Source organism: Bombina bombina, chromosome 8 (genome assembly GCF_027579735.1).
Source record: "Bombina bombina isolate aBomBom1 chromosome 8, aBomBom1.pri, whole genome shotgun sequence".
Lineage (NCBI taxonomy): Eukaryota > Metazoa > Chordata > Amphibia > Anura > Bombinatoridae > Bombina > Bombina bombina.
In genome coordinates this window covers 166279603-166305084 of record NC_069506.1, presented here as the reverse complement: position 1 = coordinate 166305084, position 25482 = coordinate 166279603, and positions in this window count along the sequence as shown.

The window sequence follows — 25482 nt, the reverse complement described above, 5'->3', positions numbered from 1 at the left end:
GCACACCCACAGAGGATCGATCAGGCTATTTCCTATGCTGTTCAATCCACCCTGGCTCCCCATGCCTCTCTTTTTCCTTATACGTGAATACACTACAGTGAAATTTAATATTCCCTCACGGTACCTCGCCTGAATAGCCGCCGCCACATGACACGTGTCCACACACCGACTGAACAGCTATTTCCTCCTCACTGCACGCAGTCTACTCAAACTTCTATTCCTGAGAGTGGGTGGAGCTGGCTGATGAGATCACTAATATGTGGACCGGAGTCATCCACACCTGGTCCACATATTGTCGATGCAGGGCTCCCAGCTGCATGTATGCCAAGCACATACCGGCTCCTACCACTTCACTCAACCCCATTCCACACTCAGTCACACACTAGAGCACCCCCCAAATGACTTCAAGTCTAGCCACCAAGCCAAATAAAAATAATACATTTAATTGTTCCCCGCTACCAGCCGTTATTCCAGGTGTCCTCTGGGTGCAGCGTGCAGTGTCAGAGGCTGTCTCTCATACAAAATGAACTCAACTCCATCCCCTATACACTCCAATTAAAAATTCCCTGTAGATCTCAATTTTGCTTTGAAGAGGTGCCAGTACAGCGTGAAAAGGTGCCGGTATAGCGTGCAGAGGTGCTGGTACAGCGTACCGTTGCGTACCGGCAGAAAAAAGCTCTCTCTCTCTCTCTCTATATATATATATATATATATATATATATATATATATATATATATATATACAGCTTTAACATTGCTCATGCTTTTTGGAAGCTTTTGTAACACAACCATTCTATAAAAAGGAAACTTTTGCCTGGAAACATCACTGCTACTTTGAGCATACACTGGGATATGTATTTCAATTATTGGTTCATGGATAGAACCATGTTTAAATCCACTACTTGATTACACTCAACATATTAACCTTGCCACTGTTTACGTATTTCTCTAAATGTTTACATTACAGCATATGGTTTAGATATTACATTGCCAATTATATGTGCATACAGTTGCTTGGTAATACATTAACCCTGAATGCTGCCTGTGGTTTACAAGTGTTCATAGTGGATACACTCCACATTAAAGGGATAATATAAAACTGCATAGATCTTACTTTCATCCATGACAGCTACTCCCTTCCACAGAGTTGGGGCTGCCCTCTGGTAAGTTGTTGCAAGTTTTTGTTTTTTCCTTTCAGTAACGATCTTCTTGTGACGTTACATTTTTTATTGTGGAGTGTTTTTTTGTTTTGTTTTCACTGTATATGTTTTCACTACATGTTTCCATAATTGGTTAACATCAATATTATAATTGATTTAGTAATGTTAGTTGATGCATGGTACTGTGAGAGTGTCTCTATATTTGATTTTTGAAAATTGAAAATTGGCATTGCAAAAACCTTATAGCTATACAAATAAAAGGTTAAAATAGTGCTTGATTCCCTGTCTTTTTTATTATAAGTGGATTTCACTATCATTGTCTTTCTTCACCAATTTTTGAAATACATTATATATGGGTCTGCACCATTTCCTCTAAAGAGGACAATACATAGCATGTTTCAGTGACAGTAATTTTAACTCTCCTCTTACATTTGCATATATATATGTATAGTACCTAAATACCATAAGATATTTGTAGAAATATGTATTTATGAATAAATAGAACATATTCTGCTATGTGAAGGACACTGGAATGTGAAATATTCATATTTTCATGTCGGGTTAGCACACTTGTAAATATGCGATCGGGTTAGTTTTTTTTCCACTTTTTTTTCCTCCATTGACTTCTATGGGGGATAAAGTTATTGTGCTCGCAATATTCTGCTTGGCTTTTTACGTTTGTTGGTTAGCACAAAAATATCTTACCTTCAGCTCCTAATACGAGAGCAACTCTACACCCGCAAGAAGATTACTTCTAGTGCAGTTAAAGGGACAGTCTACACAAAAAATTGTTTTTATTTAAAAAGATAGATAATGCCTTTACTACCCATTCCCCAGCTTTGCGCAACCAACATTGTTAGATTAATATACTTTATAACATTTAAACCTCTAAATTTCTGCCTGTTTCAAAGGCTCTATTGACAGCCTCTTAATCACATGCTTTTGTATCTCTTTTTCACAACAGGATACTGCTAGTTCATATGGGCCATATATATAACATTGTGTTCACACCCGTGGAGTTATTTAAGAGTCAGCACAACACAGTACTAAATGCAAGTCAATAGATAATAAATAAATAGTCTTGTGATCAGGGGGCTGTCAGAAGAGGCTTAGATACAAGGTAATCACAGAGGTAAAAAAGTATATTAATATAACAGTGTTGTTTATGCAAAACTGGGGAATGGGTAATAAAGGGATTATCTATCTTTTAAAACAATACAAATTATATTGTAGACTGTCCCTTTAAAGCTTGAGCGGGGGAGTTAAATAACGCTTCACTTGTAATCTTGCCCTTATGTGATTATATGCGTATATATGTCTGTAAACACATATGAATATATATATATATATATATATATATATATATATATACATATATATGTTAATAAAAGACAGCACTCTGGGCTTGACAAAAGGTGCAGCAAGTGCCTTTTATTCAGTGACGTTTCGGGGAATACACCCCTTCATCAGACCAATATATACAAGGTGAAAAACAAACATTTATACCTTATTGGTCCCTCCCCCCTGTGCAAAAAACGCCAAACTGGTAGCCATGGCAACTAGACAGTGTTACAATAAACAAATAAAATGTACAGCATATGTATTCATTAAAATATAAACAGTGCAAAAAATAATGTTATAGACTTGTGGAAGTGGACACAATATATCACAAGATAAGAAAAAGAATATCAGATAGATATCATTAAACCAAATAAAAAATCTATGCATATCCCATAATAGTAACCCTTCCTAAATCTCATGAGTATAAAAAGAAATGCTGATTATAACAGTATAGAAACATTGGTTAGAATATATAACTAAATAGAAAGTAATTTATGCAGTTAGCGACAGAAAAGCAGGACCTTAGGTTCCAAAATAGAAATTCTACGATAGTAGGCAGAGTTTCTGAGTTAACATCTGAGCAGGTAATACTATTAAATGAAAATATATGCACATATTTAAGTGAAAGTTGTCCTTTAGTAGCAATCTACTTACTGTTTGGAGGTTGAGGTGAGGGTTTGTCAAGCAGTAGCTACTGGTGAAGGTTCAGATAGGGATACAAACAACATCCAAACAAACTGCAGCTGCAGCTTGGAAAGCAGTCTCTTCCGTGTACGGAACTGAACTGATGGCGTGTGACGTCACCGCTCCGGAGTACGCACTGAGGAGTGAGAAATCAGCTGAACGAGACACGTAGTAATCGGTTGATAAAGCTATAGGCTGAGTAACGATGAGAATTACCAAGCAACAAAGGAAGTGCAGAGAAGCCTTTTATGTAGATTATTATGGGCGGTAATATAAGGCATGGTGCAAGGATATATCAACAAAGGATCTTCAGAGAGTGAGGTAACTGGTAAGATTATGACAAATAGGAACCAAACACTTAAACCCTTATAGGCAAACAGATGTTGTAATTAATGTCTATTGCTAGGAACACAATTGTGTGATACATTGTAACAGAGACTTAAAATGTAGGTGTCAAATATCTCTGCACTGTATCGCAGGGTACGTACCTCATCTGAAGCAAGCGTATAGCTGGTAACTATGCAGATTGTTGCTGAGATGTCAAGTGAATGCGCTCTAATTACACTAACAGTGTTAGCGGTAGGGAGGTGTGTCCTCTTATAGCCCCAAATGTCAAAACCGGTGTGTGCAATCTTGCGTAGCCACCGGTGTGCACAAACCACAACAGGGTTCTCATTGGTTTAGAAGGACACACCTTCTGTCAGATTACACTGAAGGATCCATTGGTCTTGTAAGTATAAGTGCCGGTTTGGGCTAAGGCATAGTAGAGAATAATGTGTTAAATACATTGAGAATATAAACTGAAAGCCAAATATATCAAATTTATCACTGCTATATGATTGGGGACAGAATGAATGTTGGTGCTAGTGTGTCAATACACCCACAATCCCTATCAAATTGAAAGTCACTGCAAGCACCCAACTAATAGACTTCTTAGATCTCTGAATCTACAAAGAAGAGACATCATTGGGTACCATTTTATACAAAAAGGAAACGAATCACAACTCTATCTTACATGCGAGGAGTTGCCACCTACCATCACTAATCAAGGCGATTCCGAAGTCTCAGATGCTTAGGGTCATACGGAACAATACCTCAGAGGAGAGACATATGATACAACTGGATGAGAGGGAACAAAGGTTTGCATCAAGGGGATGCAACAGGAAGATCATTATAAATGCAAAAATGGCAGTAATGAGTGAGACCGCTGATACACCTAAGATGCAAACTGAACCATATCGCAGCCAACAAAGGATGAACTTCACCACCACCTTTACACCCCAGTCCAACACATTGAATATGACCTTGAAGGAACATTGGAACATTGTGAGGTCTGATAATTCTCTACTATTTAAAGACTTTGGGCCACCGAGAGTTCGGTATAAATGAGAAAGAAATCTAAGGAATATACTCATAAAAACTGACCCAATAGCAAGTTACAGCACTGACACAAGGGCCAAAACAACAAAACTGGGCTCATTTAGATGCCCTAGCTGTACGACATGTCATTCTATGTTACAAGGAGGGAACTTCAGACACCCCCATACCAACCAGCGACTCACAATTAAACACCATCTAACATGCACTATGAAGAATATCATCTACATGTTAAGTTGCATGTGTGGCCTTTTCTAGATTGGAAAAACGTCTGGCGACATCAAGAAGAGTATGGCAAACCATAGAGGTGCTATAAGGACTGCGTTGGGCAAGAGTTACCAACCGGTGGCCAGACACTTTCTGAAGCATGGACATACTGTGAAGGATCTATGCTTCATGCTCGTCGACCACATCCCCCACTAAAAAGAGGGGGTGATAGGGAAAAACTACTGTTTCAAAGGGAGGTACAGTAGATCTACAAATTGGATACTATCTATCCTAAAGGATTGAACATGGGCGTGAAATGCCCTTTGTATATATTTATTGTACATACTCTATCTATGCATTGTTTTTATACTTCTTAACAGTGCTTTGCCAATAGATAATACTGATGTGTATATATATATAAGAATATTCATTTGACACGCTACGTAGCAATTTATGAGTGATATAATATAATTTGTCATCGCCCCTACTATAAAAGATCATTTGGATTTATATATACACTAGTTAAATTGCAACACCAGAACACTACTCAGCGCTAGGTATAGATATTGAGCCTCAAAGAATGAAATTATTAAAAACAACTTTGAAATTTTTGAAAAACAACTAAGTACTGAAATACTGAATCAGGTTGTGTCTGATATGGCTATTGAAAAACAGCTTTCATAAGTTCTGCAAAATTAGTCTTCCTTGGAGAAAGTTATAATCAAAGTTCCATTAGCCAGACAGTACCTTTTATCTCACACAATTGAGTGATTTAATATTGCTTCTTTTGATGAAGTCGTTTTCAATTCTGTTGACAGCTTCCAAGCGGATCCTTTTTTCCTTTTGCTCCCTCTCTGCTGCTCCTTTTTAAATACCTTCTTTCTCAAGGGATTGTGGGATCCAGAGTAGATAGACAGAAAAACAAAAGCGCAAAAGAGAGAGGATTCAAGTGCAATTATAACACAGTGGCGCAAATAAGTGATAATTCTACTCACCAGATGTATGATAAAAAATTTATTTCCGTGCACAGCACCCACAGACCACAGATGACTGGTAACTGGAAGTTTTGGAATGGCAAGTCCAAGCTTGCGGCAGGGTTTTCCGGACAGCCCGCCCTCAGTGTTACAGTCCTGTTATCTGGTGCTCCTGACGGATGTGAACCCCAACGCGTTTCCCCCGGTGTTCGCCGGGCTTTATCAAGGGGATATTCTCCAGATAGTTTGATATCGGGTTGTAGCAAACAATGGCTCCTTAAGTACCCGTATGTGATAAAAACACTCCACCCTAAAGAGGGGCCTGTCAGCCAACTGGTTCATGATTGGCTTATATGAACCAATAGGGAAAAAATGCATATGCTAACAATTTATTCATTAAAACTTTATACACGGCATTACCTAAAGTAAATCTTTCATATGTTTTGTCAACACACACACAATTTCGGACTGCTCTACAGGGTATAAGCTGTTTGCAAATACTACACATAGCATCACGTTTGTTGTATATGTGGGTTTTGTGATATATCGTTGACTCTATTAATTCTATAACATGGCTGAGTGATACAGCTATTTGTATGGGGGAATTCCCAAAAAACGATATATGTGCACACTATTTAGACATGTGCACTGATACTTAGTAGCGTTAAACGCAAAAATGTAAATTTGTAGTGTTGCAAATTTTGTAAAATTTACCCTGTAAGTGTTACGATATAAGGACCTTTTAGAGATAATGTTAAAAACATTAAAAATTACATTAAAAATTACATGATTGATTAAAATAGTAGTTCATAACAACCAGGTGAGGTTATATTAACAAAGGGAAATTGATGCATATTTAGATTTCTACAAATAAATATTTAAAAATTGCATTTGATTTAAAAATTTGCTAGACACTGATGATAAAATTTATGGAAGCGAAATAAAGTCACACTTGTGCATAAAAACTCTTGAGGCTTGTTTTGATTCACATATAGGCAGCCACATCAATGTCTATATTAAGACCTTGAGGATGTAATGTCATTAATTTATATATCCAATATGTCTCTAGTTTCCTCAGTTCTAGTAATCTGTTATTCTTGCTTGGTGGGATCCACCCAATTACCTGGATTTTTAAAGAGGCAGGATCACTATTGTGATGTTCAAAAAAATGTTTTGCAACATTATGTTTGATCAATTTTTCCTTTATGTTATAAATATGTTCACAGGCTCTGCGTCTTACTTGGCGTTTTGTGCGACCTACATACATTAGGCCACACCCACAATTTAGCAAGTAGACTACGTATGTTGATTCACAATTACTTTTGAAATCAATTTCATAGTGATTAGTTTTACTGGAGTTACTAAAGAATTTTGATCTCTCTACATGAGGACACATCGTGCATCTAGACTTGGAGCATCGTAGTGTCCCCTTCCAGGTACTCAGCCAAGTTTCTTGTAATTTGTTTTTGTTGTCTGTCTTACTACGTATCTTGCTTGGTGCTAAATAGTTTTTAAGACTCATGCCCTTTCTGTATGATATGTTGGCTTTTTCTTGGATATGTGGTCCTAAGAGGGGATCTGCTTTTAAGATTGACCAATGTTTATTTATAATGCTTTTAATTGCCCCTGCACCTTCACTGAATGTGGTTGTGAATCTTATGCATTCATTGTTATTGATCTTATTTGGTGCATCTTTGTGTTTTAAAGAAATTAAATCTTGTCTATCCTTGGTGCCAGCCTTTTGTCTAGCTAGTTTGATATTGTTTGCATCGTATCCTTTAGCTAAAAATTTACTCTCTAAAATGTCAGCTTCTTCCTCATAATTTTTAAAATATGTACAATTCCTTCTTATCCTTAAAAACTGGCTATAAGGTACGTTATTTATCCAGCATTTTTTATGTGCGCTAGTTGCTTCAATATAACCATTCCTTATATGATATCATCTATGTACCGGCCATATTTCAAAATGTTCTCTATAAAGGGGTTATTATTCCATATATACTCGTGTTCATAATATCCTTTATAGAGAACATTTTGAAATATGGCCGGTACATAGATGATATTATCATTCTATGGCAGGGTGATATCTCAAAATTAGACAATTTTGTCTCCCATATGAATGAAAATTCATACAATTTAAAATTTACCAAACAAACTTCACAAACATCGATAGAATTTTTAGATTTAGTACTTTTCACTAGTGACAATTCCAATAATGAGAAAAGTATCTGTGTTAAGAATTATAGAAAACCCACAGAAAGGAATGGTTATATTGAAGCGACTAGCGCACTTATACTTACCAACTATTCAGCACCCTGGCAAGTGAAGGAAGTTTGTGAGAGTGCACCTATTCCTAGGGTTGCCACCTTTAATACAAAAATAAGGGATGCCTGCCGCAGCGGGGCCCACACCCCTCAGAGTCACGATGACCACAGGCCCAATGACGTGCCAGTGGTGGTAAATCACAACTTAAAACAAGTTTTCATAAAAATATTTAGATTGATACATGGACATTATAGAAAGATTTCTACTATTGAAATCAGTGTGAACAGAACCTCTCAGCCTGCTGCCCCACTTTGTACCCCATACTGTCTCATCCTCTCAGCATGCTGCCTCCAGTGTACCTCTGCCACCCGCAGGTGTACCTAATAGTGACCCAACCTCTCAGCCTACTGCCTCCAGTGTACCCCTTACCTACTCAACCAGTCATTCTGCTGCCCAAAATGTTATCCTTTCGTTTCTATACCAAACTGTCAGCCTGCAGTGTACCCCATGGTGCCTTGTCCTCTCAGCATGCAGCCCCCAGTGTACACCTGCCACAAACTTTCATTCTACTGCACCCCCAGCTGTACCCCTTACGGCTCCAACCTCTCAGCTGCAGTCAGTATACCCAATATTGCCAATTGCCACAACCTTTTAGCATGCTGCCAACAGTGTATCCCTTATTGCCACAACCTCCAGGCATGTAGGACTCACTCCCAACCTCTTTTAATCCTGCCCCCCCATGCCTCCTTATTGCCCCAATCTTTCTGCCTACTATCTCAGACAACAATAGATACTTTTCGGTTTCATATCCATTTAACTGGCCATGGCAGAGAAAACCAAACATTCAAGAAGCATTTCAAGGGGAAACTTCCTGAACTACAAAGCAATCCAAATTTCACAAACAAAAACAAAATGTTAATCTTAAACATCAATATTATATACAATATAGCATTTAATTGTGCATATATCTGTGCATTTAAAATGCCAGTGTATTACTAGTGGCTGCATCTTTGCCAATTCTACTAAATCAAATGTTATATACACCAATTTTATTTTCTTGCAATGATATTCCAACATAGCTATAGTATTATCTATAGCTTCACATGGATTCAATATCACCAAAAGGAAGAGAAAAAAAAATACAACTTTAAATAAAAATGTACACTAAAAGTATTCTTAGAAACGAATACTTTCTTACGTCTTTGTTTGGCATGCAAAACAAGAGACTAGATTTAGAAGACAATTCACAGTCCTATAAAACTTTGTTAAAATAGTTTGTGATGACCAATATATGAAGGCTGAGCGGCTGAGCCTGTATCGCTAATTTAGAACAACCTAGCACATTTAACTAAAACTTTAACATAGTATTGCTTTTAGAAGACCTTGCATTGTGTTTTTCGGAATCAGTCCCCTAGGCTTCAACCTGGTATTCCATTTAATCTAACACTGCAACCCATGGCACCCCAACATATCACACTTTCTATCCCTCAAAGACCCACAAACATTCCATATGAGCAACTCTTAATATGAGCCAAGCTCACTACGCAAAACCGTACCTCATGTCTGCTTGCTGTAACTTCTCAGACTCCAAGACAATGGACACTAATCGAGCCGCAAGGCAGCGATATTAGGACAAGAAAATGCTAAGGTATTGGTTATAACGTTTGGATTGGTGGCCAATGAGCATCAAGAAGGAAACAAACTCCACCCAAATGATATCTACAAATCATTCACAACACGGCCGGCGAATGACGCTATTATGATTGACATGGCCCTCTGCACCGCAAAAAATACAGGACAAACCCTGTCCCGTATTGATTCACAACGGGACACGCTATTTATTTCTCAAATATGAGACAATTCTGTATTTTAAGGGACGGGTGGCAACCCTACCTACTCCTACTAATACATACATACATATATTTCGGCATGTATATATATTTATCTCTATGTTAAAGACTTTTTTTCTGTAAGACCTGAGAACTCATATCTTTGATCCTTTATAACTTTATTATGCAAATTTTTTTAAAATATATTTTTATTACATAGTGTTATTACGAGTGTAACTTTACTTTTAAATGTATTGTTGGTGTATTTTGAGTTCTGAAGTTGCGCTATCCTGAAGAGCGTTGTTAAAGTATTTTATTTTTAAACAAATGTATTTATTTCACTGAATCTAACTCTTGCAAAGAGGTGTTTTTGTTCATTACTGTAGCAAACTGAAAAGTGCCATCTGATGTAACAGTAAAAGTGCTTTGTGGTCAACTTTTTGTATCCCCAAATATTGTTTTGTAAGACCACCCCAGGTGTTCTGCAAAATGTAAGCAAATTTGTGGATTGGTGGACCCTAGAAGACTTTTTATTTTCAGTATGGAAACGATATCCACATGCACAAAGCTTACAGCTACTTTCTGCTGAGTTCAAAGCTATTTGCTTTGCAATTTGGCAGCTCATACATAATCCACAAAGCTATATTTAAAAGCCTTGCACCGCTGAGTTACAAATATGTTAGCTGTCTATATGGCTGATAATTGAGAAGGGCAGAAAAGGAAGGTGCACTGAAAAAAAGTTAACTGGCTATTAAGTGTTTTGTTTTTATAAATGTATGAGTTCAGACATCAGTTCTAATTCACCAATAATGCATTAAAATCAGTTTAGTTTTGTCATATTCATTTTCTTTGCATAAATTACCTGAGTTACAATATATGCATACATTTCCTAAATTACATCAATTACATACACGATCTGAGCTACATCTAGGCACTCTGCTGAATAACATTGATAGTCTGTTGAATCTAACTAGTGATTCTATTGTAACTAACTAGTGAACCTTTAATACAGCCCAGATCGTGAGTGGGCGGAGCTTGGCAGCCATTTCAAAGTGACCAGAAACAATATTCATTTAAAAATAACTTTTTTTTTAATGTCCCTGCTGCATGATATAGAAAGGGTGCAGGAGGCTATTTGCAACTTAATCTTAGGTAAGACTTCAAGATGACTAAGGTCATCTTGCCCATGTTTGAATTTGATTGAAAACACAAAATGAGTGGCCCCTTTAAACCCTTGCGAGAGAAAGAGCTGTTGGGCGGATCAGTGAGGTAGGAGGGTGAGGAGGGTTTCCTACACTACAGAAATGAAAAAATAAATATATATTTAGATATTAAAAAAATAATAAAAAAATATTTTATATATTCTAGTGACCAGTGGGGGAGAACTGTTTGAGAGGGACAAGGTAGGGGATCAGGGGATGGGAGGTGCCAGGTGGGGGAGGGTTATCCATAAACTACAGCAAAAATGAAAGGACCATTAAATGCAGTAGAAGTGCATAATACAAAGACAATGCAATAACAGCTACTCTAAATTTTAAGCAATAGAGATTTTTTTTTCTGCCAAATTAATTTTTTCTTCCATTTTCTGGCCCCCTGTATCATGTGACAGACATAAGCCAATCACAGACTAGTATACCCATTGAGCTTGTACACATGTGCAGTAGGATCTTATTCCCCAGAAAGTGTGAATATAAAAAGACTGTGCAAAATTTTATAATGAAAGTAAATTGGAAAGTGTCTTAAAACTGTATGTGCTTTCTGAATCATAAAAGTTTATTTTGACTTGAGTGTCCCTTTAAATTTAAAAGCTAACTGATTAACCCCTTCACTGCCAGGTATTTCAAAAGTGGTGTGCAGCAAAGTCATGCATGTCTGCTGTTTTTGAACAAAGGGAATCCCAGAGAAACTTTTGCTACTGTCTTATGACTGCAGTAATTGTGTGTAAACAATTTCAGTGAAAAACCCAAAGGTTGCCAAAAAGTTTAACAATTTTTTTTATATGATAGTATTTGGTAAATCACGCTAATAATGGCTCTATTTCTGTTTAAAATTGCTTAAAATTCTCCTGTACAGTAGGAAAAGTTTTTCTCTGAAATTCCCGTTAGTGAAGAGGTTAAGGAATATGTGAACAAATTAATGTATGCTAAACTCAGTTAATTCATTTATGTAGTTAAAACCATTACTCGTAAGATGGGAAAGATTTTTTCCACATGGGAACATCCCTGAATTTCTAGTTTTACACTATTCAATAACATCCCGGTGATGTCTTCTTCAGTTTGATGGATTCATGTGTCAGTCACTAATTGTGTAACTTTTACTTTTGTTCTTGACAACCCTAAACCCATTAAAAATGTGCTGCTCCTGGCTTGCAGCACTAGCACTAGTAACTAATTTAACTTTATTATAGGGACATAATACCCATATGCGTAATGAAATTGATGCAGCATAGCTTGAAATTGATGCAGCATATCTGAAGAAAGCTGACAAGAAAATATTGCCTGAACATCCTTATGTAAAAAAGGAAAATATTTGACCTCAAAATCTCTTCAGGTCACAATAGTAAATGCTCTGTAAGCAGCTATACTTTAACTACTGTAAGCTCCATGTTGGGAAAAAAACAGCCAATCAGCTTCATCATTGATGATGTCACACTTTGCTTTACTGTGATCTCATTAGATTTCACTTAAATCGCAAGAGATTTGATAGCAAACTTAATTAAACTGAGGAGGGAAATACATAACTTTGCCTGCAGATGCCAAATGCACGCTACTTTGCAAGTCCCGGGACTAGCATCCTGTTTGGTTGCTTAAAGTCCTTTTACAATGGGATGTGACTACTGAAGAAATTTTTAGGTAAAATAGTTACCTTTTTTACACAGAGATTCTCAGTTGATATTTTCTAGTCAGCTTTTTACAGCTATGCTGCATCACTTTCAAGTGCGTCAACATTTGGGCATCATACCCCTTTAAGTTTAAACTGCTGTTCAGCTACTCCTTGGCTGCCATGAAGATGTCCCCCATAGGAAATAGCAGACAAAAGGATTTTTTGCCAACAAATTCTGAATGAATGGCTAGATAAGAGAATGAAACAATGTAAGTTTTATTCACATGACAAACAATTAGTAATACATAATTTTTGCTGTCTGTGCACATGTTTAGTAATAAAGATCCATGATCGAACACATATGCACTTATTTAAATACAAAAAAAACATATTTTAATTATTTTATCTCTAGGAAACAAGGGTCAGCAAATTTGTGTTAACAAACTAATTATGTTGTCAAAATATGCCTGAGCCGAATAACCTTATGAACTAATTCTGGACGAAATTAAATATTTTTTTCCCATGAAGAACGAGTCATCTGAAACACATTTTTCTCATAAATATGTAATCTACATTTAGGACAAACAGATCTGTTTATTGCAGTTTCATCTGGGTTCCCATATTGTTATCACTTATTTTTACACAGACTCCATATTCAAAACCAAATTTTTGTTTAGGTAGCAGAATATTCTTTAACCCCTTATATTAGAATTATGACACGTGGCCGTAATCCATACAGTATATAAAGTGCAGATAACAACTATGTGTCATCATCCAAGGGAGGAGCGAATACAGATCTACACTTACCTTTGCATCCCTGGTGGAAAAGTGGTCCGGAATTACTGGGGGAATCTGGAGAGGCCAGTGACATCACCACGCTTCACCAAACCCTGTAAACTTGGAAGTGCTAAGCAACTGCACAGGACTTAAGGGATCTGGATGGGGGTAAGTATTTAAGCCCCCTCAATTTCAGCTTCCTTATGTCCTAGAAACCCTTTGTTTGCAAGGCAATCACCTGCTCTTTCAAACGGTGAGTGTCTTGGGGTATAATGTTTAAGCACATATTTAAAAAAAAACATGAAATAAGGAAAACTATACTACCCCACACTGTATGCAGGCGGGAAGTCTCTAGGTATGTATAACAGGTCAAAGGCAGAGACCACATGATCCCTTGTTTTAAGGTCTAGACGCTCCACTTTAAAATAAAAAACATATATAGAGTTTTATATAGCCAGGTGATCACTGTGGTTATAGAAATTGCCTGGTGTGTGTAAATGTGCATTTATTTCCATAAAGATTCATGAGAGCCCCTATGTGCAGATTAAACTAATATACTGTATATAAAAATAAAACAATAGTAATTTACAACAATGTGCACTTGTTTGCAAAGGATAAAGTATTTTAGACTGGTTTCTGTTGTTGAATTTATGTTGGGAAAATGTCCCTTTAAAGAAATGTTCCTTTAAGACCTTCACCTTTTCCACACCAGAATCCTTAAAGTTAAGGGTGAGAGGTACACACAATAGTGAAGTTCTGTGATTTTAACGATATATGTGAATACTATAGGACCACACTCACACATGTGAGAGCTAATGACTGAGATCTCAGTTATATTTGCTCAATATTATCCCACTCCTCTGGTAGGTTAGATAACAGGAGACCGCAGGATCCAGGTAACTATTTATTTAAACATATATAAAAACATCAGATATAGGACATTGCATAAGCACACTGGCATCAATGGACAAGCAACAGTACAGGTGTATGATCTACAACTGAAGGAATACCGCGGCAACGCAGCGTTCCCAGCTGATCTTGGATCAGATTTAGTTTAGTTGCATTCAAGGGGTCCCACCGTACATGATGTGTCCTAATTGATGATCAGCTCCAACGCACGTTTCCCCCACAAGGGCTTTTTCAAGGCGTCATTTTTAGGTGGATTTTCCTTCCTTATAAAGATCCTCTGCTGCTGTGATTGGTCATTTCCTTGTGACTTTGATCAGTCTCCACAGCTGATTCCACTAATAAGGGCAAATATCCCTCTGGCTCAAATGTCAAAACACATTTCATTTTTAAATACATTCAAATTGTGCTATGATACAATGTCTAAAAGATGAATTAATACAAGATTTAATCAATATCATTGTAAGATACATTTCTTGCAACGTATCTAAATAAAACAAAGTATCTACTTATAAAACATAAAAACATTAAAACATATGTAACACTGGATTCGAACCTCCTATTTCTAGGGAGTAAAAATATTTCCTATTTCTAGGGAGTAAAAATATTTCCTATTTCTAGGGAGTAAAAATATCTAATAAGCTTGGGTTTTAGTCCTCTGTTCTATTCTCTAATTCAGAGCTTTTGGGTTTTGTATTGCATCTTTATCTGATAGAATATCCTTTTTGTATTTTATCATCTTTGAGGTGGCTTTTTCTTTCTTTCAATTTTCTTTTTATTATGTTGGTATTGCACTCCATATAAAATAGAATCGCTAAATTTCTATTTTCTTTTTTTTTTGGACTGAGAATATATTAAAAAAAAATGTAAAGAATTTTGCATATGGTCTTTTTGGGAATTGAACTCATAAAAAGGTGATTATTTCAGTTTTTCGTTTGCACATTTATATACTGTATATACCTAAAGGGCCTTATTTATATGAGGATATCATCTTCTTTTTACTATAGAGTTTAAAAACACACTGTTGTAGAGTTTTAAGGTGTCATTACATATACATAATATAATGGTATATTCTGGTGCTTAAATGTGAGTAAAAACTCCAAAACAGCTCAGCACAGAGGTGGAAATGGCTCAGCAGTTAATGGGGAGCAAAAGGTCAGAAGGTAGTTAAGCGCTAAGAGCAAGGTTTGTGGGAGGATGTTATATATCTATAGATAAAACTATATATCGGTGTATATAGTGGATATAAAATCTAATACTGGATAGGTGATAAGTGCTGTGTACGTACCCGTATTTGGAAATAAATATATAAAGTGAATAAAAGATAGAGGAAGCAAGGAAAGTACAATTGTGGATACAATTTATTTAAAATAGGTTTAAAACAATATATCAAATATGTGACAGTTAAAACATTTGTATCTAAAAGTATAGGGACGTCTCCCTTATTCGTTACTGTTTAGTAACACTTAGTAAAAGAGATCAGATGGCAGTGTAAAGTACTTGCGTTTTAAATTGCTGTTAGCAACTGTGAGATGAAAATGTATCTCCTTAGATGTTCAGTAGAGATTTGAAGTAGCAGTCGGGTAGCGGCCGCGTTGTATGCGGTTTGGCGTGGCGTTACCAGATGGTATTGATTTGCGCCTTTTTTGTAGCCGGTGTGACGTCACTAAAGCCGGTTGTGTGCGGCGTTTCTGTGGTAGCCCCTATTCCGCAAAAAATTTGTGGAAGTCTTGGGGGGGTAAACTGTGGAACTTGGCGGTCAAAATAAATGACTTGATGGTTAAAAGCAGTTTAGGGATGAAATGATCCTCAAATTGTGCTGACTGTGCGGTCGCGATATAGCGACTAAAAGAGCAGTTTGTTCCCTTTGGTTGCTAGTAGCAACTGGCGGATCCTTTAATGTCGAAAACTTGGCGGTCGTTGAAAACGACTATTGAGGCAGGTGTGTCTTTGCGGTCATTAAAAATGACTAGGCGTCTAGAAAGTCTTAGAATGGCTTTGCGGTCACTTTATAGTGACTGGGAGATCTTTGCGGTCGTTAGTAACGACTCTGATATTCCTATATAAATGTGACCAGGCACAAGAACATAGGGTAAACGTCCTCCAAATGTGTAGTATAGTGAAATAAACAAAGGCTAAAAAACAAATAGCACAGTGTCTCAGTCAACGCGTTTCGCCCGTGGGCTTTATCAAGACATGTTGTTCTGTGCTAACATGTGGGTATTTGAATACTAACATCCATTTTCATTGGTGAACTAATTAAACAATTAAAGGTGGAATATGTTGTTCATAGTAAATCAGACTTAAGGTGGAATTGTTCAGTAATAGTCAAACTTTCAACATATAGTACATACATTCAAAAAATGGCAAGATATATATCTAAAGTTGGTAGACGGCGTGTTTAGGTGTTGTTTTTTAAAAAATAGATAAAAAAGGTGTCTAAAATGACAATGTATGTATATATTTATATATTAGACATGAGGAAGAATTAAGAATAGACACACATGTCTGCGAATAATCTGTTTATAAAAAATCTGTTTATAAAAAAGGGGTAATGTCTAATTCAGAGTTCAGCCCTGTGGGGTGTAATGTGTCCATATTGTATATCATTTTGGCTTCTAATTTCAGTAGTTGGTTTTCTAAGTTGCCCCCTCTCCAGTTAAGTTTTACTTTTGCAAGGCCCCAAAATTTAAAGTGTTTCAGATTGTTGTTGTGACTTTCCCTGAAATGTGAGTACAAGTGTGTATCAAGATTCCCTCTGTCTATACAGGAGAGGTGTTCCCTAATTCTTTCACGGAGGGTCCTGGTAGTTTCTCCGATGTAATATTTTTTGCACGAACATTCAATGATATAAACCACTCCTTTATCCTGACATCTTATAGTGTCTTCTATTTTGAATTTAAAGTTATTAACCTCAATTTCTTTCTTTTTGCAACTGTATTTGCAAGAGCGGCACCCAAAGCATGGAAAAAAGCCAGATAGTTTTTTCCCTTCTAAGTTAATCTCATGGCTCTTTTTTGACAGGGGTTTTAGTTCACTTTGTGCCAGTTTATTCTTTAAATTTTGTGCTCTTCTGTAAATAATTCTAGGCTGTGTTGGTACTTTCTCTCCTATTATTGGGTCTGTTTGTACTAGGTGCCAATGTTTTGTTAGAATTTTCTTAATTAGGTTGCTGTTGTTATTGTAATTTGTAATAAATGATACATCTATTGTGTTTGATTGGTCTTCGTAGTTTAGGCTCGTTTTATCTTTATTCTTGTATGTGAGAAGTGTTTTTCTGTCTATTTTATCTACTTCTTCCTTTGCCGAATTGATAATTTTCTCGTCATACCCTCTTTCTCTAAATTTAGTTTCTAGAATGGTTATTTGTTTCTCATAGTCTGTATGTCTCGAGCAATTTCTTTTTATCCTTAAATATTGCCCTTTAGGGATGTTATTCTTCCACCTTTCTAGATGACAACTGTTATAATGTACAAAATTGTTGGCGTCTACTTTCTTGAAATGTGTAGTGGTTACAATTTGATCATCTATTACTTCTATGTCAAGGTCGAGAAAGATGGCTTTGTTTTTACTGTATGTATATGTAAAGTTGATGTTTCTGTCATTTTTGTTCATATCATCACAGATCTCTATTAGTTCAGATTCTTCCCCTTTCCATATGAATATAATATCGTCTATATATCTTTTGTATAGTACAAGATTTGCACCCAGTCTATGCTGAAGGAAAAAAGATTCCTCCCAGTTACCCATGAAGAGATTAGCATAGCTGGGTGCAAATCTTGTACCCATGGCAGTTCCAGTTTTTTGTAAGTAGAATTTCTCATTGAATGAGAAATAGTTCTGATTAAGAATAAATTGAATGCCCTCTAGTAAAAAGTCTCTCTGCTCTTTAGCCAATGTGTCATCTTTCTCCAAAAAAGTTTTCACAGCTTGGATACCAAATTCATGATTGATGATTGTATATAGCGACGTGACATCGCATGTCACTAATATGTAATTTGGTTCCCATTTTAAATTGTGTAATATTTGTAAAATTTCTGTTGTATCCTTTAAATAAGATGGTAATTTTTTAACATAAAACTGGAGAAACTCATCCAAATATTGGGATAGATTAGAGGTTAAAGAGTTTATCCCGGAGATAATAGGTCTTCCGGGAGGGTTTGTCAGGCTTTTATGTACCTTCGGTAGGTAATAGAATATTGGGATTTTGGTTTGTTTTGGTAACAGAAAGTTATATTCTTTATTGTTCAAGATATTCTTATTTTTAGCTGTATCTAGCATTTTGGATAGTTTGGATGTGAATTTTTTTGTCGGGTCTAGACTTAATATTTCATAGGTAGTGGTGTCTCCTAGTAGTCTGTGTGCCTCTTCGATGTATTGTGTCCTATTCATTATTACGACTCCTCCCCCCTTATCCGCAGGTTTAATGATTATGTTTGGGTCAGATTGGAGGTTTCTTAATACCTTTTTTTCTTTGAATGTCAAATTGTTATTGTATTTATTAGTGATGTTAGCTTTTTTTATATCTCTCTGTACCAATTTCTCAAACATTTCAAGATTCTTCCCTTTTTCATTGGTTGGGTAGAAGGTTGATTTAGGTTTTAGTTTGGAATGTTTGAACACCCCATTGTCATTCTGACTAGAATTGGTTTGTATGGGTTTTTGCCAATTCCTCTCTATCGGGTTTTTAAGGAAGTACCTTTTGAGGGTTAATTTTCTTACGTATTGACTTATATTGATGTGGGTATCGAATTTATTTAGTGTTGTGGTTGGAGCAAAGTTTAACCCCAGATTAAGTACTCTCTTTTCTTCTTCAGTCAGTGATTTATCACTTATATTAAAGATGCCACTTGTCGATACTACTTCACTCTTTTTGTGTCCCTTTCCCTTTCTACCTCCTCTGGTGCCTCTCTTGTTCTTTTTCTTAAGGGTGGGTCTGTTTTGTGTTCTGTGTTTTTTGAAGTTCCTGGTGTTGGGTGGCTTATCCCTAAAAAATGATTATCATCATTTTGCTGACAATCTGAATTTAATGGTTCAAAACGATTGGAAGTTCTCACTCTCCAATCGTTATTTTGTCTATCTTTGTCGTATATGTGTTGTGAGTGTTGTCTTCTGTAATATTTTGGTTCTTCCCAATATTCAGTAGTGGGTTCATGATAGGACCTATGTTCATCTGGGTAGTCCCTCTCCCTGTGATCTCTATTGTATTGTGTATTATTCCTATATCTATTATAGCCTCTTTGTGTATAGTTCCCTTGATTGTAATGATAAGAATCATTGAATGATATGTGCCTGTTGTCCTCCCTCCATCTATCTCTATTGTAGTTTTGTAGGGTTCTGTTATAAGTAGGTCTATTGTAATATCCAGAATTGGAATTATAGTGTTGTGGTTGTTTATTGTGAGGCCTATTATTTGATCTTGATCTTGGTTTGTAGTTAATTTTCTCTATTTGCTGTAAACTGGTATTTTTATTTTTATCGTCCCCTGTGAGTCTTGTTTCTTTGTTTGTGTTATCATAACTATCAGTGGTGTCTAGGTTGTAGTCATCTTTATCTCTATTTAATTTTCTCCATTTCACCTCCTGGAGTTCATTATTTAAAATAGTTAAATTGCTCACAATCTCCTTTTGTTTGTTTCTAAAATCTTGGTGATCTTTTTTGTCTAATAGTTTTATTTTAAGTGCAGTGATGTTTTTTTCTATAGTGTCCAGTGAAATTTCTCGTGATTTTTTTAAAATTGTTAGAAATGTCAGTGATGCTGTTTCTAGTGCCTCATCCCATTCATTTTGTAGTGTTTCTATCAATTCGAATGTGCAGTTCTTTTTTAATCTTAAACCTCTCGGTATGATTTTCATTGAAATGTATTTCTCTAAAAAATTGAGTTCAGTTTTTTGTTTGAGCTCACTTGTTAAGTTTTTTTCTAATTCTATCATGATGGTGTTTAAATCAAGGTGTTCAGTGTGTGTGTCATAATTTTCTTTTTCAGAAATTTCTTTGAGGGTTTTGTCCCTCCACATAAAAATATCATCCTCCATTTCTTAAGCTGCTTATAATCCGGTGATAAAAATCACCTTAGGAGGAAAAAATAGTGCAGTTAACAATTAGATTATAAGCGCTAGAGAAGAACAGACCGGCTTAACTACTGAATTCCCCTCCAGGAAAGCAAGAAATCGAGAGCAAAAGGTCAGAAGGTAGTTAAGCGCTAAGAGCAAGGTTTGTGGGAGGATGTTATATATCTATAGATAAAACTATATATCGGTGTATATAGTGGATATAAAATCTAATACTGGATAGGTGATAAGTGCTGTGTACGTACCCGTATTTGGAAATAAATATATAAAGTGAATAAAAGATAGAGGAAGCAAGGAAAGTACAATTGTGGATACAATTTATTTAAAATAGGTTTAAAACAATATATCAAATATGTGACAGTTAAAACATTTGTATCTAAAAGTATAGGGACGTCTCCCTTATTCGTTACTGTTTAGTAACACTTAGTAAAAGAGATCAGATGGCAGTGTAAAGTACTTGCGTTTTAAATTGCTGTTAGCAACTGTGAGATGAAAATGTATCTCCTTAGATGTTCAGTAGAGATTTGAAGTAGCAGTCGGGTAGCGGCCGCGTTGTATGCGGTTTGGCGTGGCGTTACCAGATGGTATTGATTTGCGCCTTTTTTGTAGCCGGTGTGACGTCACTAAAGCCGGTTGTGTGCGGCGTTTCTGTGGTAGCCCCTATTCCGCAAAAAATTGTGGAAGTCTTGGGGGGGTAAACTGTGGAACTTGGCGGTCAAAATAAATGACTTGATGGTTAAAAGCAGTTTAGGGATGAAATGATCCTCAAATTGTGCTGACTGTGCGGTCGCGATATAGCGACTAAAAGAGCAGTTTGTTCCCTTTGGTTGCTAGTAGCAACTGGCGGATCCTTTAATGTCGAAAACTTGGCGGTCGTTGAAAACGACTATTGAGGCAGGTGTGTCTTTGCGGTCATTAAAAATGACTAGGCGTCTAGAAAGTCTTAGAATGGCTTTGCGGTCACTTTATAGTGACTGGGAGATCTTTGCGGTCGTTAGTAACGACTCTGATATTCCTATATAAATGTGACCAGGCACAAGAACATAGGGTAAACGTCCTCCAAATGTGTAGTATAGTGAAATAAACAAAGGCTAAAAAACAAATAGCACAGTGTCTCAGTCAACGCGTTTCGCCCGTGGGCTTTATCAAGACATGTTGTTCTGTGCTAACATGTGGGTATTTGAATACTAACATCCATTTTCATTGGTGAACTAATTAAACAATTAAAGGTGGAATATGTTGTTCATAGTAAATCAGACTTAAGGTGGAATTGTTCAGTAATAGTCAAACTTTCAACATATAGTACATACATTCAAAAAATGGCAAGATATATATCTAAAGTTGGTAGACGGCGTGTTTAGGTGTTGTTTTTTAAAAAATAGATAAAAAAGGTGTCTAAAATGACAATGTATGTATATATTTATATATTAGACATGAGGAAGAATTAAGAATAGACACACATGTCTGCGAATAATCTGTTTATAAAAAATCTGTTTATAAAAAAGGGGTAATGTCTAATTCAGAGTTCAGCCCTGTGGGGTGTAATGTGTCCATATTGTATATCATTTTGGCTTCTAATTTCAGTAGTTGGTTTTCTAAGTTGCCCCCTCTCCAGTTAAGTTTTACTTTTGCAAGGCCCCAAAATTTAAAGTGTTTCAGATTGTTGTTGTGACTTTCCCTGAAATGTGAGTACAAGTGTGTATCAAGATTCCCTCTGTCTATACAGGAGAGGTGTTCCCTAATTCTTTCACGGAGGGTCCTGGTAGTTTCTCCGATGTAATATTTTTTGCACGAACATTCAATGATATAAACCACTCCTTTATCCTGACATCTTATAGTGTCTTCTATTTTGAATTTAAAGTTATTAACCTCAATTTCTTTCTTTTTGCAACTGTATTTGCAAGAGCGGCACCCAAAGCATGGAAAAAAGCCAGATAGTTTTTTCCCTTCTAAGTTAATCTCATGGCTCTTTTTTGACAGGGGTTTTAGTTCACTTTGTGCCAGTTTATTCTTTAAATTTTGTGCTCTTCTGTAAATAATTCTAGGCTGTGTTGGTACTTTCTCTCCTATTATTGGGTCTGTTTGTACTAGGTGCCAATGTTTTGTTAGAATTTTCTTAATTAGGTTGCTGTTGTTATTGTAATTTGTAATAAATGATACATCTATTGTGTTTGATTGGTCTTCGTAGTTTAGGCTCGTTTTATCTTTATTCTTGTATGTGAGAAGTGTATGTGAGCCATGAGATTAACTTAGAAGGGAAAAAACTATCTGGCTTTTTTCCATGCTTTGGGTGCCGCTCTTGCAAATACAGTTGCAAAAAGAAAGAAATTGAGGTTAATAACTTTAAATTCAAAATAGAAGACACTATAAGATGTCAGGATAAAGGAGTGGTTTATATCATTGAATGTTCGTGCAAAAAATATTACATCGGAGAAACTACCAGGACCCTCCGTGAAAGAATTAGGGAACACCTCTCCTGTATAGACAGAGGGAATCTTGATACACACTTGTACTCACATTTCAGGGAAAGTCACAACAACAATCTGAAACACTTTAAATTTTGGGGCCTTGCAAAAGTAAAACTTAACTGGAGAGGGGGCAACTTAGAAAACCAACTACTGAAATTAGAAGCCAAAATGATATACAATATGGACACATTACACCCCACAGGGCTGAACTCTGAATTAGACATTACCCCTTTTTTATAAACAGATTTTTTATAAACAGATTATTCGCAGACATGTGTGTCTATTCTTAATTCTTCCTCATGTCTAATATATAAATATATACATACATTGTCATTTTAGACACCTTTTTTATCTATTTTTTAAAAAACAACACCTAAACACGCCGTCTACCAACTTTAGATATATATCTTGCCATTTTTTGAATGTATGTACTATATGTTGAAAGTTTGACTATTACTGAACAATTCCACCTTAAGTCTGATTTACTATGAACAACATATTCCACCTTTAATTGTTTAATTAGTTCACCAATGAAAATGGATGTTAGTATTCAAATACCCACATGTTAGCACAGAACAACATGTCTTGATAAAGCCCACGGGCGAAACGCGTTGACTGAGACACTGTGCTATTTGTTTTTTAGCCTTTGTTTATTTCACTATACTACACATTTGGAGGACGTTTACCCTATGTTCTTGTGCCTGGTCACATTTATATAGGAATATCAGAGTCGTTACTAACGACCGCAAAGATCTCCCAGTCACTATAAAGTGACCGCAAAGCCATTCTAAGACTTTCTAGACGCCTAGTCATTTTTAATGACCGCAAAGACACACCTGCCTCAATAGTCGTTTTCAACGACCGCCAAGTTTTCGACATTAAAGGATCCGCCAGTTGCTACTAGCAACCAAAGGGAACAAACTGCTCTTTTAGTCGCTATATCGCGACCGCACAGTCAGCACAATTTGAGGATCATTTCATCCCTAAACTGCTTTTAACCATCAAGTCATTTATTTTGACCGCCAAGTTCCACAGTTTACCCCCCCAAGACTTCCACAATTTTTTGCGGAATAGGGGCTACCACAGAAACGCCGCACACAACCGGCTTTAGTGACGTCACACCGGCTACAAAAAAGGCGCAAATCAATACCATCTGGTAACGCCACGCCAAACCGCATACAACGCGGCCGCTACCCGACTGCTACTTCAAATCTCTACTGAACATCTAAGGAGATACATTTTCATCTCACAGTTGCTAACAGCAATTTAAAACGCAAGTACTTTACACTGCCATCTGATCTCTTTTACTAAGTGTTACTAAACAGTAACGAATAAGGGAGACGTCCCTATACTTTTAGATACAAATGTTTTAACTGTCACATATTTGATATATTGTTTTAAACCTATTTTAAATAAATTGTATCCACAATTGTACTTTCCTTGCTTCCTCTATCTTTTATTCACTTTATATATTTATTTCCAAATACGGGTACGTACACAGCACTTATCACCTATCCAGTATTAGATTTTATATCCACTATATACACCGATATATAGTTTTATCTATAGATATATAACATCCTCCCACAAACCTTGCTCTTAGCGCTTAACTACCTTCTGACCTTTTGCTCTCGATTTCTTGCTTTCCTGGAGGGGAATTCAGTAGTTAAGCCGGTCTGTTCTTCTCTAGCGCTTATAATCTAATTGTTAACTGCACTATTTTTTCCTCCTAAGGTGATTTTTATCACCGGATTATAAGCAGCTTAAGAAATGGAGGATGATATTTTTATGTGGAGGGACAAAACCCTCAAAGAAATTTCTGAAAAAGAAAATTATGACACACACACTGAACACCTTGATTTAAACACCATCATGATAGAATTAGAAAAAAACTTAACAAGTGAGCTCAAACAAAAAACTGAACTCAATTTTTTAGAGAAATACATTTCAATGAAAATCATACCGAGAGGTTTAAGATTAAAAAAGAACTGCACATTCGAATTGATAGAAACACTACAAAATGAATGGGATGAGGCACTAGAAACAGCATCACTGACATTTCTAACAATTTTAAAAAAATCACGAGAAATTTCACTGGACACTATAGAAAAAAACATCACTGCACTTAAAATAAAACTATTAGACAAAAAAGATCACCAAGATTTTAGAAACAAACAAAAGGAGATTGTGAGCAATTTAACTATTTTAAATAATGAACTCCAGGAGGTGAAATGGAGAAAATTAAATAAAGATAAAGATGACTACAACCTAGACACCACTGATAGTTATGATAACACAAACAAAGAAACAAGACTCACAGGGGACGATAAAAATAAAAATACCAGTTTACAGCAAATAGAGAAAATTAACTACAAACCAAGATCAAGATCAAATAATAGGCCTCACAATAAACAACCACAACACTATAATTCCAATTCTGGATATTACAATAGACCTACTTATAACAGAACCCTACAAAACTACAATAGAGATAGATGGAGGGAGGACAACAGGCACATATCATTCAATGATTCTTATCATTACAATCAAGGGAACTATACACAAAGAGGCTATAATAGATATAGGAATAATACACAATA